Below are 17,425 nucleotides of genomic sequence, written 5' to 3'. Positions count from 1 at the left end.
GGGTCCAGTCTACAAAGGAATGTCATCTGATTGGCTTTAGGAGAAACTTTCTGTCACAGCATTCACTCTTTTATTACCCCTGAAGTCAGAGTGGTTCTAAACTTGCTGGTCTTCTGGAAAAACCTCAAAACAATGGATTTGCCACCTGGCCAGGAGAATCAGTAATGTTTGTATGCCTCATAGATTACATGACTTTTTTTAATGGTTATTGTTTTTAAATGTTTTAATAGATTTTGTTATGTTTTTGGATATTTTGTTATATTATTTTTATGCTTTTAACTTCATACATCACTTAAGTCACATATGTGAGTTGAGTGCCTATATAAATCGACCAAATAAATCAATAAAGGAGGAGACGAGAAACCCTACACATTTAAAAATAACATTACAGTGACGATACTCTTTAAATAAATTACAGGACACTCTTGCAGAGACCTCTCTGACAGCAATAGACGTTTGACTCAGGAATTTTTATCTTAATGAATCTTGTTGGCAAGACTTTCCTGCTGGAAAGTTGTTATAGTATAATAGTCTTTTGATCCACAACAAAGAAATTCTACATTGTTTTTACTCTTAGAAGAAATGCAATTCTTTTCACTGTATAGTGTGCAGTTTGATTTGTAAAGAATGATTTTACATACATGCCATTTCCATTCAGAGATCTAAGCCTAAGAAGATAGCACAAATGTGCTAACGAAACTAAGAGTAATCAAACCTAAAATAACAGATTGCATATAAATAATATTGTTTACAAAAATATTATATTGGTATACCTTGTAACTATAAAATTTTGCTACTTAGTTAATTCACTTTGGTGGCAACTTAAGCAAGTCTATTTAAGCAAGTTGCTACCCACTTAACATTGAGTTAAAATGGAATGCTCAAACTAGTGAAGAACAGCTCAATAAAACATGTCAGCATCAAGACAGTTATCTATACCTACAAGCATTGATATTTAAATATCTTTAAAAGCCTTTACTTTTTCAGCAGTGGTGGTGGGGGAGGAAACTATTATGATGTATATCATTTAAGATGGATGTTATTTGAAAGCTATTTTACCTGGGCTGAAAAAAATCTAGATTACTATTAGGTAGCATGAAAGGTTTGAGTATTAGATTCTGCATCCCTTTGTTGCCATCTACTGGTCAAATAAGGTATAACAATAGCAATAGTATTTAGACTTATATACCGCTTCACAGTGCTTTACAGCCCTCTCTAAGCGGTTTACAGAATCAGCATATTGCCCCCAACAATCTGGAATCCCTAACTACTTCCTAATTACCAGTAACTTTTGTATTCAAGGGAAATCACAGTGGTTCAGAACATGCCTGGTTATTTAGCACCTTTCAGCAACTTCTTAGACCAAAAACATATAGATCAATTCTATTTTTTCTTTAAAAATATGCATTTCCACAAAGCAGAATGTTTTCAGTCTAATTTGCCCATTGGGTTATCATTTTAGAGGTATCTCCTTACCTAAATAGAGAAACAGGATGGTCAGAGATGGATAGAAAAGCAGTGGATATTTGACTTCCTGCTGATTTCCCAAATGACCTTCCTTGTGAGAAGCATTTGAAATTAATTTTGTCAAATTTCCCCATTCATTCCAGTGTGTCCCCAGGAATCACCTCCCTCCAGGGAGAAAGAAGGCTCCCCCATCAACCATTGTTGCCCCCGTGCCAATCCTACCTCGCCAACCCTCATTCTTCCCTCACCACCCACCAACTAAACCTGGGCTTCCACTTTTATCAGGCCATCCTCCAGTCATGGACTGATGTTAGGACAGTGGGGTATCTTGAATACTGCTCTCAGAAATCCGGATTAGAAAAGTTCCAGTGAGATAAAATTGAAAAGTGCTCCACATGAGAACTGTAAAAAAAAAAAAAAAAAAAATAGAGATCCCAATAGCTGTGCTTCAGCTGACTCAGTGTATATGAGACCTATTTGATTTGGTTCACTTTTATATGCCAGAAGAGTCTCTAGTCTCCTAGAGAAGGCCATATTATAAAATGTTTTGCTTTAATTGGAGCTTTGATCAAAACACTCAGTGAAATGACACCTCATTTTAAACAATGTAGCAAAATGCCTACTCTTCTTTAATTGCAATTCCTCCTCCCATTCATGTCAGAGGCACCATTTTGCTTCTGGTATGAAAGGATTAGCCAGTGAAATCATTGTTGCCCCAGGCATGCTTGTGGAGGCTGCTTTCATGTCCCCATCAAGGAGCTGGAGTAAATGACGGGAACTCACCCCACCATCCAGCAGCACTCGGGTCTTGAATGCAGGCTTGCTAACCTCCAACCCAGTGTCCTAACCTAAAATGTTAGGATGCCACAGCAAGCTGGATCATAGCCAATCCACACTGATAGGATGTTAGTTTTCTGTAATCATATTTATAGACATTTGCACAGATGAGGTCCTCTTGAGGTTTAGTCAATGAAATTCAAAGAGAACATGTCTGCATTATGTCTGAATAATGATGTATTTCTAGTTAACCAGTAAGATGCCTATAAAACTAATTTAAAATAATAGTACAGTCGAATCATCTTTTGTACTTTTAAAATTAACTACGTGGCCCATTAAAAAATAGTGCTATGATCTATAGAGCACAACATTTGGATAAATGTTAGTTTATTTAATTTTTCTGTATGAGTCAGTGTGTTCCTTCGGCATAATTTATGTTACTTTGTTATTAAAGAAAAGTACTGGTTGATTTTTAAAAGATTGTAATATTTACTAAATTGAGTTTTACCAACAAGGGCAAGAAATAAATATGTGAAACTTGCTAGATCTGGGGAGAGTGTCACAGATACGTTTTGACACTGCAATTTTAGTGTTGAAGACAGCATGATTTGTTTCATCTTGTCAAAGCATTTGAGTCTACCTTGTAGAAGAAAGGTCTTCTCAGCCTTCTCCTCCAGCACTTGCAGGATGGATGGCTTAGGGATTGCCCACAGTAAACATGAACTGCCTAACCTGGAAGACCTTCATTGCGCGACAAAAGGACCTTAGGTTGGGCAGCTTGACACACATTGCAAAATGGCAATTTGAAACTTGCATTTGCTGAAGCATGGAAGTATTTGGAACCATGCTCAGACAAAAAGCTGAGCAGAGCTCTGAAGTAGAGAAAAGTAAAGCAACATGCTCATTTCATTCATCAAGGTAAACTACATATTGCTTTGTGAAAAATCTTGCAGTGTGAGGGGGGGTGGAGTGCTTTGTTTGAAGCTTTATGAAAGCAAACCATCCCTTTGAAGCTTCATACAATCCTAGTATCTGCCTGTTCTAAATAAATAATTGAGTATGTGAAAAAGGAATAGAATCTGATGAGGAGAAAATAAATTTCCACATAGATATTTATTTCAGCTATGAATAAAACACACACACACACACAAAACACACAAATATCAAAGTGGAAAAGTAAGTAAATGGACAGGTGTATTTTTATAGATTGTAGTAAAACTGAAACCTGACAGGATAAGATGAAGAACCTGGAGAATTTCAATCAGTAGAAGAAAAGACATGACTAGAAATAGTAGTGCATTGTCTATATAACAGAAGGAAAAATAATAAATTAGGTAAAAATACGTATGAAATATATAGAAATACGTTTGAAGTGAAATCTATGGAGAAATAGTAATTTATTTTTTTTTACAATAAAGCAATCGTGCATATAGTGTATCAATAGAAGGACCCTCCTGAAAAGAAACAATTATACTTTTTTGTTTAGTAAGTGGTATATTATAGAAGAATATACATAGCCTCAATTCCAATGACATATCATTCTAAAGCATAGACCTTAGTATCTAAAGAAAAAAAGTTAACTATGGATGTTAGTCATTTCCATGGCAGGACATGAAAAGATCTAAGAACAGATACTTCTCAACTTGCGACTGGCCACTTAACCATTCAGTTACAACAGACTTTTAAAAAACTACTTACAACCTGTCCTCAAAATTATGATTTCCTGCCATGGTCACATGATCATATTTCAGGCATGTGGCAACCAGCTCACTTTACGATTAGTTGCTGCAGTCCATGGTCATGTGATCACAATTTGCAACCTTTTTGCTATTTTCCAAAAGAAAATAACCATATGATTCACATAATGATTACTGTGACTTGCTTTACATTGTAAAAATGGTTGTAAAATCAAATTCAATTACATAGTGACTCACTTAACAACCATTATGCCTTGCAACCAAAATTCCAGGTCCAGGTGTAAGTCAAGGACTGCCTGTGGAGAAGAAGAAAGTACTGCAAATAACCTAGACATAAGCTGTATAAGTAATGAGCAGCTTATTTGGGTCCAAACAATAGCAAGTAATCACAATGGGAGTAATGTTGCTAATTTCAGACCTAAGTCTGTTAATCAACCTGGAGTGCCAAGTTCAATTATATCAGGAATGTAGATTTCTTCCATTTCTTTAAAAAAAGATGGTATTGCTATAATTATTCCACATTGGTAATCCATACCTGTGAGATACAAATATCCATAATTAATTCAGCATTACTGATTTTCTGCCCCAGTGTATACTCAACACACTGTTGATTCTAGAGGATTTTTACAAAGAATACCTGTAGCCTTCTTGATCAGTCTGTTGAAAACCAGTCTGGGCTAACTTATTCTGGAAGAGAAAAGTATGACAGGTACATACCTATGCAGTACCTCCAGTATGACAATTGAGACGTTCTATTACAGCATTTGGGCACAAGCATATATCCTATTACTTTGTGCCAGTTAATCACATGTTCATCATTGCAAAGATTAGGCGAACATTGGCGCTTTTGGTATCAAAAGCAGGTGCATGTGGATTTTTGAAATATGCAGTACCAATTGATGGCTTTGAAACTAAACGAGCATTAAATTAATTGCTTGCTATAAATGTAGGTATAAATACATATTATATATATAAGATATATATAACCACTGTTCACTATATAATATGATATATCGTGGTTTTAGTATCCAGAGTATCATTTTTTAATATGTAAGACCTCATTTAATGGTTTTTGGGAGGCCAAGATGGGACAGTGATGTAAAGCTTGTATACTCTTGTCTGTCATTTTGATTGATCCTAGAAAGATGTTACTGAACCTTGCTTTTTAATAGTTTAAATCACCTTGAAGAAATTCTTTATATATCAGCCTAAATTTATATTATATTTAACATCTATCTAATTGTTGTTCCTGTAAATTAACATGCAGTATAAGAGATTTTCAAGTGTACTTTTAGAATATTAAAACACCCTTATACTTGTGGGTTATCACCTTTAAAGCGCTCCATGGCATCGGGCCTAGCTATCTTCGAGACCGCCTGCTGTTACCGACGACCTCCCATCGTCCCGTGCGCTCCCACAGAGAGGGCCTTCTCAGGGTGCCATCAGCCAATCAATGTAGGCTGGTGACCCCCAGGGGGAGGGCCTTCTCTGTGGGGGCACCTACCCTCTGGAATCAGTTGCCCCCAGAGATAAGGAGAATCCAAGACCTTAGTGCCTTCCGCCGTGCCCTTAAAACCCATTTTTTCCAGCAAGCCGGGCTGGCTTAAGAAGAAATTTTAAATGTTTTAAATTGGTTTGTATTTTTAATTTTGGGGCAAATTTATATATATTTTAATTGTTTTTTAAAATTTGTATTTTATGTTTTTTAATTCTGGCTGTACACCGCCCTGAGTCCTCAGGGAGAAGGACGGTATATAAATTTAAAATAAATAAATAAATAGTGCTCTGATACTGTTTATCTTACATTTCTGTCCAGTGTTCCTAAATTATACAGCTTGTAGGTGTCTGGCTGTGAAATATATATTTAATCCTGCATCACTCTTAATAGTAAGTATGATGATGCATACAGAGACTTAATTAATTTGTAATTAAATGCATTTATTTATATTTCTATTTGTCATTCCACATATAACACACCTGCACATTTGCCTTCTCATTTTTAAAAACTGATAACAGCCATTATTCATCCAATAAGATTGTCCGAAGCACTAAAGAGATTAGATATTGCATGAATTACAGTTGCTTTGAAGGCTGCTGAGTAGAGTAAGAAAAGGCAGGGGTCTAGCACATCATGACAGCATCTGGCAAATGTGCTGATCATCACAGAACATCTCTCAGCAAAGAATCCTGCACTCTGTTCCAGCTGAGGCACTGACCCAGCTGCATCCTCCTATTGGACACAATAGGGCTTCTCTGTGTCTCTCTCTCTCTCCTATCCCTCTTCCTCCACCCTTCCTAGTTGTTGTTTGATCATCACTGCAAAGGGAAACTGACAGAACTCCAACTGGTTATTTGGACTTTTTTTTTTATGTCCTCTGGAACTGTGAAATCAGAGGTAGGTGAATGATGCAGTGCAGAAAGTTAATGCAGCACTAGCTTTTGCTAAGGCTGTAATTAAGTGAATCCGTATAGCAGTGGAAGATTATGTTTGTACATTCTATTTCTTTTGCATGCATTGGGCTGGAGCTATAGTGATTTTCAGTCTTTTTCCTGTTGTATGCGAATTGTGCTCAGAATGGAACTGAAGAAAATGAACTCTTTTTTTTTTCCTTAAAACAGAAAGCAGAAGGCTGTACTTTCTAGAGAACTGATTATTCCTCAGCTAAACAGATTAAGAGTTTTAGGCTGCTCTATACTGTATCAGTTCCTCTCCAGAAATGCTTATTATAATTATAATGACCACACTGATTCCTTTTGCTTCTGTCTCAAGTTCTGTGCATTTGATCAATTACGTATGTTTGCTAATCCTGAAAGCTTTAGGTGAGTGTTTTCCCCTTTTTTTAACCAATAATTAAAAGATGGGGGTTGTTTATCACTTCTGCATCCTTTAAAAATATTAAAATGCAATTGGAATCAGCAAGGCTATTAATATGAAAAAGTGTGATATATAATATTAAAAGTAAAATGGGATTGTTTTCAAAATCTCTTAATACCAGCCCATTTTTCAGGAGGAGTTTATCTTCTAGTTTGTAATCTTCTTCTGTGAACAAATTCTCTTTTTTGCCAAATCTGACTGAGGGTAGGAGAAATTTCTAAAACATTCTGTAATGTTTTAGAATCTTAAATACAGCTTTCAAAATTTTAACTACTGGTTGGTTAAGATATCAAGATATTTTTATAGGTAGGTGATGGATTACAAGCCATATGTATAGTTGAAAGGTAATATATTTCAGGTTTTAAAAAAACATTGAATGTGCTTGAAATTTCTATACCAATAAGATAAAATAGCTTGCTAAGATCTAACTATATCATTGGATATGTTCTTATATTTAAACTGATAGAATTTCCTATTAAAATGAATGAATTTTGCTGGTTGCATTCACTGACATTTAGTTTAGGATCCATGTTTTCCCGACTATTTTGGATAATATTGTGAAACAAAACAATTTCTTATTAGATGAATGGAAAAAAGCATACAATAATACATAAAAATCACAAGGATAAGAAAACAATATATTTATGGCTGGGACTTCTTTTTCACAGCTTACATTTTAAAAGTTGTAATCCTTGAACATAATTACTACAAAGTAGCCTCAATTACCATAGTGGGATTTAAGTTTGGGTAAACATGGATTGAAATATATTGCAAATTTAGGAATGTATTTCAAAAAGAAAAGCTGAATATATTTATTCAGTGGTTTCAAAATAGGTATATAAAATTCATGAACCAGTACAAGCTTTATGCGAAATTGTGCAAATAGCATGAAATGTGGCCTATTGTACATGTGAATAGCTACAACATACTACTTAAGATTCGAGATTTTAGGTACTTGCACGTTAAATCATTTTTCTGTATATTTTCCCCACTATTTTAATGTACATGTTTAAAATATTTCTTCAAATTGTACAAAATTGTTATAGTCAATTACTCTTGCAATAAAATAGGGTTGTGGGTATACTAAAATTTAAAGATGTGAACATTACATTTATTTTGTAGAACTTCATATAGATGTTTCTGTACGAATGAGATTCATGATGGAAAGTATCTATCGATTACATTTTGTCCTTCAAACAGCCTGGATCTAATTTTTCTTCCTTTCTGATTCCTTTTATATTAGTAAATGGTTAGATCTTATGAATAATTGAATACTCATTTCCTTTAGCAGCTCAGTGTCCTATCATTGTATATGGGTTGTCATGTAGTTATTACACTTGGTAAATTGGTACTCCTAATGGAAAGAAAGAATCATAAACAACAAAACATGAATAAGCAATACATTGCACATATGTATGCGTGTGATTTTTTTGTAAAACTGTCAAAAATATACTCATGTTTAGTCCTTGGCATCCTTTAACAACAAACGTAGTATTCTATTGCTTCCTATTATAAAATTCTTCTTTATAATGCTGCTTTTATCTTTAGCAGCTGTTAATTGTAGTGGCTTCCAGGAAATTTTATAAGGCCTGCCTTTAGCACTACACAGGTGAGTGCTAGGCAGCAACTACTGAAAATTTTTTAAGTTATTTTACCATTTAGAAGTAGAATGTTGTGAGCTTTTTTTCTTCAGTGATTGAACTCCAGCAATCTTTCTACTGGAGGAAAGAAAATTCTGATTGCTCTTTTGTAGAAAGTGAATGCTGACTATCTCTACATTTGCTGTCTAATATGCACCTATGGATTCCAGCTGTATTTTTCTACACTTCAAGCTTCAAATGACTTAACTTTGTACAAACTTCAAGCCAACAGTCGGCAGGAATCAAAAGGGACCCAGTCTGAGAAATGGCCCATCATGACACTGTGCCTTTATTATGGTTTTTAGAGAGCATAATAGAGGGTGTTAGTTCAGCTGCAAGCCCCATTCTGCTTCATCTAAGATTCTTATAAAATCCTCTTAGAAAAGAAATAATGCTTTTTTAAGATATTAGTTGCTGTACTTTTCTCCTTTCTTTTATTTTCTTTCTTTTGGATGGATTGATAAATATTTCTTTAGCCCAGAAGAAGAGAAAACATTTCCTTGTAAGCATAAAATCACTGAATATTACTGGAACTAGTGGGGAAGAGCTTAAGAGTCATTATAGATGGACCTTACTACATCTGTTTTTTACTAGTAATTTTTTTTTTTTTTTTTTGGAAAGATTGTGGTCTATCAGAAAGCCAGAACACTATATAAGTGAAGTGAAGCATGAAAGCAAATGCTTGTAAAATCTTTGGCCAATACAATAACATGGGCAGACTCCATGAATGTACGTTGTCCTTTTCCAAAGCTAGAACCTATTGCACTGAGGTCAGTTAAAGAGGCAGGGGTGGAGGTAATGATTGGAAGCAAAGGGATTTATACCTTGATACTTAGAGCTGCCAAAAGCACACAAGTGCATACACACAGACACACAGACAGACACACAATTTTGGGCAAGACACAAAATCATTACATTTGTTCTCTTTCTCGGTAGAAATTGCAAAGGGAGGTTGAAGCTTGCTTTATGATACATCTGCTTTGTTCTTAAACTGAGAATCAGTGGAACAGAAAGCTCTTTTATAGTGTTCATAAAGAACATTCAGAATCTATATCCATTGCATGCATGCAGTGAAGGCATAATAAAAATTCCATCTCTACAAGAAGTTGAATGACCTTGAAGGCAAATCATTTTCTATGATGGCCCCAAAATATGGAACACTTAGCTCAGAGATACACCTAGTCCCATCCTTTCTTTCCATAAAGGCAAAGCTGTAAGTATGGTTATGTTTACCTTGGTGGTTGATTTTTCAGTGCTTTTTTTCTTAAGGTTTACAATGTCCTGTCTGTCTTTTGCATTTGATTTGGTTTTAGTTGTATTTATATTAGAATTACATGAGTTTTGTTTATAATTCTACATTGTAAACTAACTAAAGTTTTGGGAGCTGGATGGTATATAAACTTGTAAATTTCAAGATTTTAAAAAATGAAAGATAACTGTACTTTGATTTATATATTGATTTGGAAATTTCTCTTTGCAACTTTCCTAACAAAACCTAATTTCTTTTTACGATATAGGAATGAAACAACTAAAAGTCAGTCTTTTATCCAAAAGCAAAACTATTTATGTTTGTATACAAACAGCTGCAGAGATTTGAGCATATCAAAAGAAGGGAAGAGTCATAAATAAAACTAGGTTCAGGTAGAAAAGTATTACTGTTAGTGGGTGAACTTTTGGCTTAGGTGACTATTATTCAGCTTTTTCTGAAGTTGGTCATAATTCAAGGTATTGGATAGAGCTGTGCTAAGCTATGCTAAGAGCCTCTTTGGTATAGTGGGTAAGGTATTGTGATAGACATCATTAATTCTCCATAGTGTAGAAATGGGAGGTGCCAGGCTGGGTTCTTCTATGCTCTACTTCTACTCTATGGACTGAGTTGAAACTTCTGAAGGTCCACCTCCCTGGTGACGTTCCTTCAGTTTTTTTTCAACTCAGGCTCAACTATGGACCCATTTTCTTAGCTCCAGAGCTTAGAACTGAGCTTAGATTCCCTGGATAAGGTTATCTTTATTATTCTTTATTATTTTTTTTCCCTTCTTTTTTCCTTGACTTGTGTTTTTGGATTGTTGCTTCCATTTGAATTGCAGCATGGGAGGGCTCTCCGTGGCTACGGATTTGAGCCGGGTGGTGGCCCTTTTGGCGCCCCTCATCCTCCCCAACCCCCCCACAGCGCTGGACTAGATTGTTGGGGTGCGGCCAGATGGGGAGCTATCCCACCTATTGCGGCTTGCCTTTGGGGCTGGAGGAGCCACGTTGAAGCCGCTGGAGCTGTGCCAGCCTCTGGGAGCCTTGGCACGGCTTCCCTTTGATCACCGCTGATCAGGAAAAAAATGCAGGGCGACATTTTTTTTCCTATTTCGGCTGCCTTTCTGAGCCCTGTAGCCGCGCCAGCCTTCTCTAGCCTGGGCGCAGGCCATTTTTATTGCTGCGACCTCCGCGGAGCGCTGGGAGCATGGCGGAGCGATTGGGGCCAGTCAGCCTTGCCCTTGGGTTAAGTCGCGGCGGCTTTGCTTCCCGTGCATGTCAGGGCAGGCTTAAGTCCGGGCAGCTTTGCTCCCCCGGCAAGGATTCGCTGTCCCAGGACTGATTGGGCTTTCCACTGAGGCGGATAGGATCCCAGGACAATAAGTGGCAGCCGTCTTGCCTGCAGGCCTGCTGGGCAGCCTGATCTGGCTGGACCTGGGGCCTGATCCTGTCTGTTGTTTCCTGCAGGGACCGTTGGTTGGCCATTTTGAACTCCGGCGGCCATTTTGACTACACTGCCTCGTGGGACCAGGCCAGTATTTCTCCATTGTTTTCCTTCTATATTGTCTGAACTGAGGGGGACTGACTGATTATTTCCCCTAGAAGAGATAATTTCTTTACTGCTGTGACTGGATTGCTGGCAGGGCCTTTGTGCCTTTAAGTCCTGGTGTGTGACTGGATTTGCCTGCTCCTAATATGGAGGACACTGACAGACAAGGCTTGTTTTCTGCAGAGGGCTCATGGTCCCCCCCCACCTGACAGAGTAAGCAGGGCGACTATCAAGCCTAGGACAGCAGTCTTGCAGCAGCTGCTAAAATTAAGGCTAGGGCCAGAGCACGTTCTGGCCTTTCTAAGGCTGATAAGAAGACAGCACTTGTGAGACAAAGGGCCCTGGGCAAGAAGTTTGCAAAAGCACAGACTTCTTCTGTTTCTGCAGCTTCTGAACAGCAGTTGGCATCTGCCTCTCCAATCATGTCTGGACAACAGGCTCAGAATATACACCTCAGAGTGGGTCTCCCCAGCAGGGTGCTGTTAGGTCCTGGTCCCCTGAAGTACTGGGGGACCCTCAGACAGCTCCTGGTCCTTCAGGAGTGGTCTCTCGGGCCCCTGAGGCCACCTTCACTCCTACTGCAGCGGGGCTCCACCAAGGGGAATTGGGGGAATATGATGTCCCAGATCTCATGAAAGGGTGGATTGATCAAGCTATCCGTAAAGTTATAGCAGAAGGCATGCATTTGCAGTGTCAGGCACCTGTTCCAATGTACGCTTACAGACCTGAGGTCTCACAGGTTTATGCCTAATATGGTGGATTACCAGAATCCAGAATCCCCTACCCCTTCTGAACTTAGCCTTTATGTGGAGGAGTTTCAAGGGGAGGATGATTTCTCTGATGTAGAGCAGGATATACACCAGAGGCCAGACTTTAAGGGTCTCTTTAACTCCGCCCCTGTTAGCAAAGGCCCGGGCTACTGCCGGCCTTGGACAGGCCCCTTCTTCTGCTGATATTAACCTGGGTGGTGGGGACCAGGATGATTTTCTATTTTTGGAACAGCCGGTGGCAGCAAATACCATCCCTGTACCTGACATTTTCCTGGACACGATTTGTAGGCAGTGGGTCTCACCAACCGCGGCACCTAGAGCCACGGGATTGGAGAATCAGCTTTTTGAAGTGGATACAGCTCTGCTTCATTTGTTGGAGGTCCCAAAAGTGGACACACCAGTTGCAGCACTCACTTCCTCTTCTGTGTTGCCACTGGATGCGGATGATGCCTTGAAGGCTGAGGAGGGAGGAGGGAGGAGACTGCTCTTCGCTGGGCTCATCTGGCAGATTCCTGGGCTGTCCAGGTGTCCATGTCGGCATCCTTTTTTACCAGGGACTTGGTCAGATGGCTTCGCCACTTACAGTCCCACATTGCCCTAGAGGATGTCAGGGCTCACCAAGATTTGTCAAAGATTCTGGCGGCTGCGGAGTACACTGGTGATGCTACTGGCGGCTGCCAAGTTTTCTGCCTGGGCCATGGTGTCCTCTATTACAGCGAGGCGCATGCTCTGGCTGCACCATTGGCGCATGGACGGAAAGAACAAGTGGAAGTTGGCCTCAGCTCCATTTGAAGGGGGTCATTTGTTTGGGCAGTCCTTAGACCTGTTACTGGTGGAGACCAGAGATAAACGGAAGGTGCTCCCTTCCCAGGGCAGATGCACCAATTTCTGTCCATCGCCCTATTATAGATGGTCCTCCTTCAGACAGGGGGGAGCTGGGGCAGGCTTTCCCCATCAGCAGCAGACCTTTCAGTATTCCAGACCGAGTTTCCTTTGTCAGGGGTAGACAGCAGCAGTCTGGCAGGCCCTTCAGGGGCACTGGTGGCAAAAGGGCTAGAAGATCCAAGTGACGGCTCCTATTGGAGGCAGGCTCACCCTGTTTGCGGACCGTTGGGATGACCTAACATCAGATTATTGGGTGAGGGAGACAGTAAGAGCAGGGCTCTCCCTCGAATTCCTTTCCCCTCCTCCGAGGTATTTCCTCTATTGCCCTATTTCTCGAGACCCGGTCAGGTGGGGACTTATGGATTCGGCTATCTGGAACTTGCTGGATATTTGGGCCATACAGCCGGTCCCACCATAGCAACAGGGGTGCGGGTTCTACTCGATCCTATTTGTCATCCCAAAGGCCTCGGGGGGGGGGGGTAGAGGGCAATTCTAAATTTAAAGGGACTCAACACCTATGTTCGCTACAGGAGGTTCAAAATGCACTCCCTGCATTCCATCTTAGCGGGAATCAGGGAGGGCGATTTCTTGGCTTCCATAGATTTAACAGAAGCATACCTCCATGTCCCTATTCGACTAGAGCATTGTCAGTACTTGAGGTTTTTTTATGCAGGCCACCACTTTCAATATCTCGCCCTGCCGTTCGGACTGGCATCTACCCCTCGAACCTTTACCAAAATTCTTTCAGTCCTGGCAGCATACCTCAGGTCGATCCCTATCAGGATTCAGTGTTACCTGTAAATTTAGCAAAGTGCCAACTTCTACCCTCAACGAGACTTGTCCACCTAAGGGCCCTGATAGATACCCAGGCGGGTCAGGTTTTCTTGTCCCGCGAACGACAGGAGAGCATCAGAGCACTGATACAGTTCATTCGGCAGGAACGATGGGTGCCTGTGGTCTTGTTAATCCCAACTGTTAGGGAAAATGATCTCCTGTCTGGCCATAGTCCCGTGGGCAAGGTATCATGCAAGGCCACTACAGTGGTTCTTGCTTCCATTTCAGAGGGTGGGCACCACTCATCCAAGATCAGAATAAAGGTGCCGCCACGGGTACTTCACTCCCTGGGTTGGTGGACTTTGGAGGCCATCCAGAAGGGTTGTTTTTTCAGGGAGCCTTGCAGGGTGATTGTGACGTCGGATGCCAGCCTGTTCTGCTGGGGAGGCCATTGCAGGTCTCATATGGCCCAGGGACACTGGTCTCAGCTGGAACTCTCCCAGCAGATCAATTGGTTGGAACTGCGGGCAGCACGTCTGACCCTTCAGACATTTCTACCACAGGTGAGGGGGCAGCATGTGCTCCTCCTCACAGACAACACAACTACGAAGGCCCATATAAACAGGCAAGGGGGGACTCGTTCATGGCCTCTGATGCTAGAGGCGGAGACCCTTTGCCAATCGGCAGAGACTCACCTTTTGTCCCTGACAGCGGACCACATCACCGGAACAGCCAACGTCCAAGCCGACTGGCTGAGTCGGGCCACCGTGGATCCATCGGAGTGGAGGCTCCATCCCACCCTGTTTGCGGACATAGTCGACCGATTCAGTCGCCCGGTGATGGACCTCTTTGCCTCTCCAACGAACACCCACCTTCCCCGTTTCCTGTCCTGGTTTCCTGCCCCGGGAGCGGAGGGGGTGGACGCCTTGAGGACCCCGTGGCCCAGGGGCCTCATATATGCCTTCCCTCCCCTACTCCTAATCCCAGCTGTCATCAGGAAGGTGTTATTGGAAGGGGCAGAGATTGTGTTGGTGGCCCCTCACTGGCCCAGGAGGCCATGGTTCGCTGACCTGGTCAGCCTGTTGGTCGCCAGGCCCTGGAGGATTCCCCCGGACAGGTTCTCCCTCAGTCAGCATCCCATGCAGCATCCTGACCCGCAAAGACTGCAGTTGGCTATTTGGCGATTGAGTGGAGGGTCTTGAGATGGGAGAACTTCTCTACCAGGGTCATCCAGACGATGCAGGCAGCCAGGTGGCCCTCAACCTGGTGGCGCAGCAGATAAAGCACTGTTATTAACATCAGCTGCCTGCAATTACTGCAAGTTCAAATCTCACCAGGCTCAAGGTTGACTCAGCCTTCCAACCTTTCTAAGGTAGGTAAAATGAGGACCCGGATTGTGGGGGCAATAAGCTGACTTTGTATAAAATATACAAAAGTATGAAGGCTATTGCTTAATGCATTGTAAGCCACCCTGAGTCTCCGGAGAAGGGCGGCATATAAATCAAATAAAATAATTTTAAAAAAAACCACACGCATCTACGAGGCCACGTGGAGCAAGTTTGCCAGTTGGTGTGACATGAGACAATTGGACCCTACTTCAGCATATGTAGTGGAAGTGCTGGAGTTTTTACAAGAGGGCTTGGACATGGGACTTTCCCCTAATACTCTGAGACGACAGGTGGCTGCACTGGGCTCAGTATTGACCTTTGGGGAATGGGGCCCCCTCGCTAACCATCTGAGGATGAAGACATTTATGCGTGGAGCGTCTAACTTAAAACCTCCTATGCTTCATCGTTATCCCACTTGGGACCTATCCAAGGTTTTACAGGCATTGACCAAGGCACCTTTTGAACCATTGAGGGAGGCGAGTCTTCGTCTCCTGTCGTGTAAGGTTGCTTTCCTTGTGGCCATCACTTCTGCCCGATGGATTTCGGAGTTGGCGGCATTATCGGTGAGGAAAGACTTATGTATATTTCACTCTAACAGGGTGGTCCTACAGCTGGACCCTCCCTTTCTTCCAAAAGTCAACTCCTTGTTTCACCGAGCACAGGAGTTGGTCCTGCCAGATTTCTGCCCAAGGCCTCGGCACGCCTTGGAGCAGACCTGGCATACATTGGATGTTAGGAGGGCCCTCCGTATTTATATATCACGGACCTCTTCATTCCGGAAAATGGAGTCCCTTTTCGTTTCCTTTCAGCCGTCAACTCTTGGCCACAGGGTGACCCCTTCCATGGTGGAGCGTTGGCTTAGGACATGCATAGCATGACTTACAAGCTTCATACTCTCCTGGTGCCTCAGGGGATAACTGTGCACTCTACCCACAGTGCAGCCACGACGGCAGCCTGGGGACTCAGACCTCCGTGGAAGAGATTTGTAGGGTGGCTACGTGGATGTCTCCCTCTCCCTTTATACGCCACTACAAACTTGACTCCTTCGCCTTGGCGGAAGCGGCGTTTGGGAGCAAGTGTTACAGAAGGTCCGCGAAGAACCAGGGTCATCGGCCCAGGACAGTTCCCGCCCGTAATACTGGACAATCTTTGGTATATCCCAGCCTGGCACCTCCCATTTCTACACTATGGAGAAGGGACATTGGCTTACCGTGATACATTCCTTCTCGTAGTGTAAAATGGGAGGTGCCAGCCCCACCCTGTCTTCTCTGTCTGGCCCAACTCCCATTGGGTGGGGAGTGTTCTTTCTGTCTTTCAGATGGCTTTCCATTTGCTTCGTCTTTGTTGTCAAAACTGAAGGAACATCACCAGAGAAGCAGACCTTCAGAAGGTTCAACTCAGTTCATAGAGCTAGAGAATAGAAGAACCCAGCCTGGCACCTCCCATTTTACACTATGAGAAGTAACGTATCATGGTAAGCCAAAGTCCTTTCTAGTCCTGCCTTAGCACAAAGCCAGCTGGATGATGGCCAGTCCTTTTTTCTCAATCCTAGAAAGTTAGCAATGGCAAACCACTTCTGAAAAACCTTGCCAAGAAAACTTCAAAGATTTGTCCAGATGATCTCTGAGAATCAAACACAAGTGAACAGAAGAAATAAAAAAAACCTTCCAAAAATAATGCTCCACAGAGCATAGTTAATTTTGGTGGGACTGCCAGTGAAGAAGATGGGCATAACGACAACAAGACAAGTCCTTTAAAACAAGCTTTTAAGAATGTCTGGCTGTTGGACACTAATTTGTGCCTACCACCTTGCCAACACTCCTTTCAATTGCTTTCCACAGACTTATTTTAATCTGTTTTTTAAAAAGCCATTGAGTGTCTTTGGACCAGAATTCCCCCTTCCATATGAATTTTGCCCACTGTTTTTATCATCTTTGCAGGCATTCCTGGCAAATGGAGTGAGATGAATGGCTCCATGGCAGAGGGTTTCTCAGTTGGAGTCCCAGTTTATGGAATGCTCTCCAAAGGGCCTGTTTGGCATCTATTCCTCTTTCTGAGGCAGTTTGTAGGTGGTATTCAGTTTAATTCAAGTGTATAGTGGAGAATAGTGAGTTTTATGTTTTCTGTATTATTGATTGACTGATTGCATGTATTGTTTTTCTTCTTTTTAAACTTTTTAAACACTTTTAATGTTTAGTGTAGAGTGACGTACTCAAAGAATTTTTGATATTTTTTAAAGTTACCTTTTTTTGACCATCTATCTATAAAACATGTTTGCTAGCTTTTTTGTAATACTGCTGCATTACTACGTTTTTAAAAACATACTCCTTATTTTATAATTTGTTAATACATTAAACT

At 41.3% G+C, this 17,425-nt stretch overlaps 1 protein-coding gene across 15 annotated transcripts in view; it reads left to right on the top strand.

Annotated features, from left to right (window-relative positions):
• IQSEC1 (IQ motif and Sec7 domain ArfGEF 1) overlaps positions 1–17,425 on the top strand; it is a 298,864-nt gene that overhangs the window by 178,397 nt on the left and 103,042 nt on the right. Inside the window, exon 1 of one of the 15 annotated variants that reach the window (XM_087887808.1) lies at positions 6,138–6,336. The exons of the other annotated variants lie outside the window; for them this stretch is intronic. The gene's annotated coding sequence lies outside the window, so the exon portion shown is untranslated. Of the gene's footprint in view, positions 1–6,137; positions 6,337–17,425 lie in introns of those variants that run through there. 15 annotated transcript variants of the gene reach the window in all.

Source organism: Pantherophis guttatus, chromosome 2, assembly GCF_059756535.1.
Source record: "Pantherophis guttatus breed Tessera chromosome 2, ASM5975653v1, whole genome shotgun sequence".
Taxonomy (NCBI): Eukaryota; Metazoa; Chordata; class Lepidosauria; order Squamata; family Colubridae; genus Pantherophis; species Pantherophis guttatus.
The sequence above is the reverse complement of the archived record's forward strand: the minus strand, read 5'-3'. Positions and strand labels throughout refer to the sequence as shown.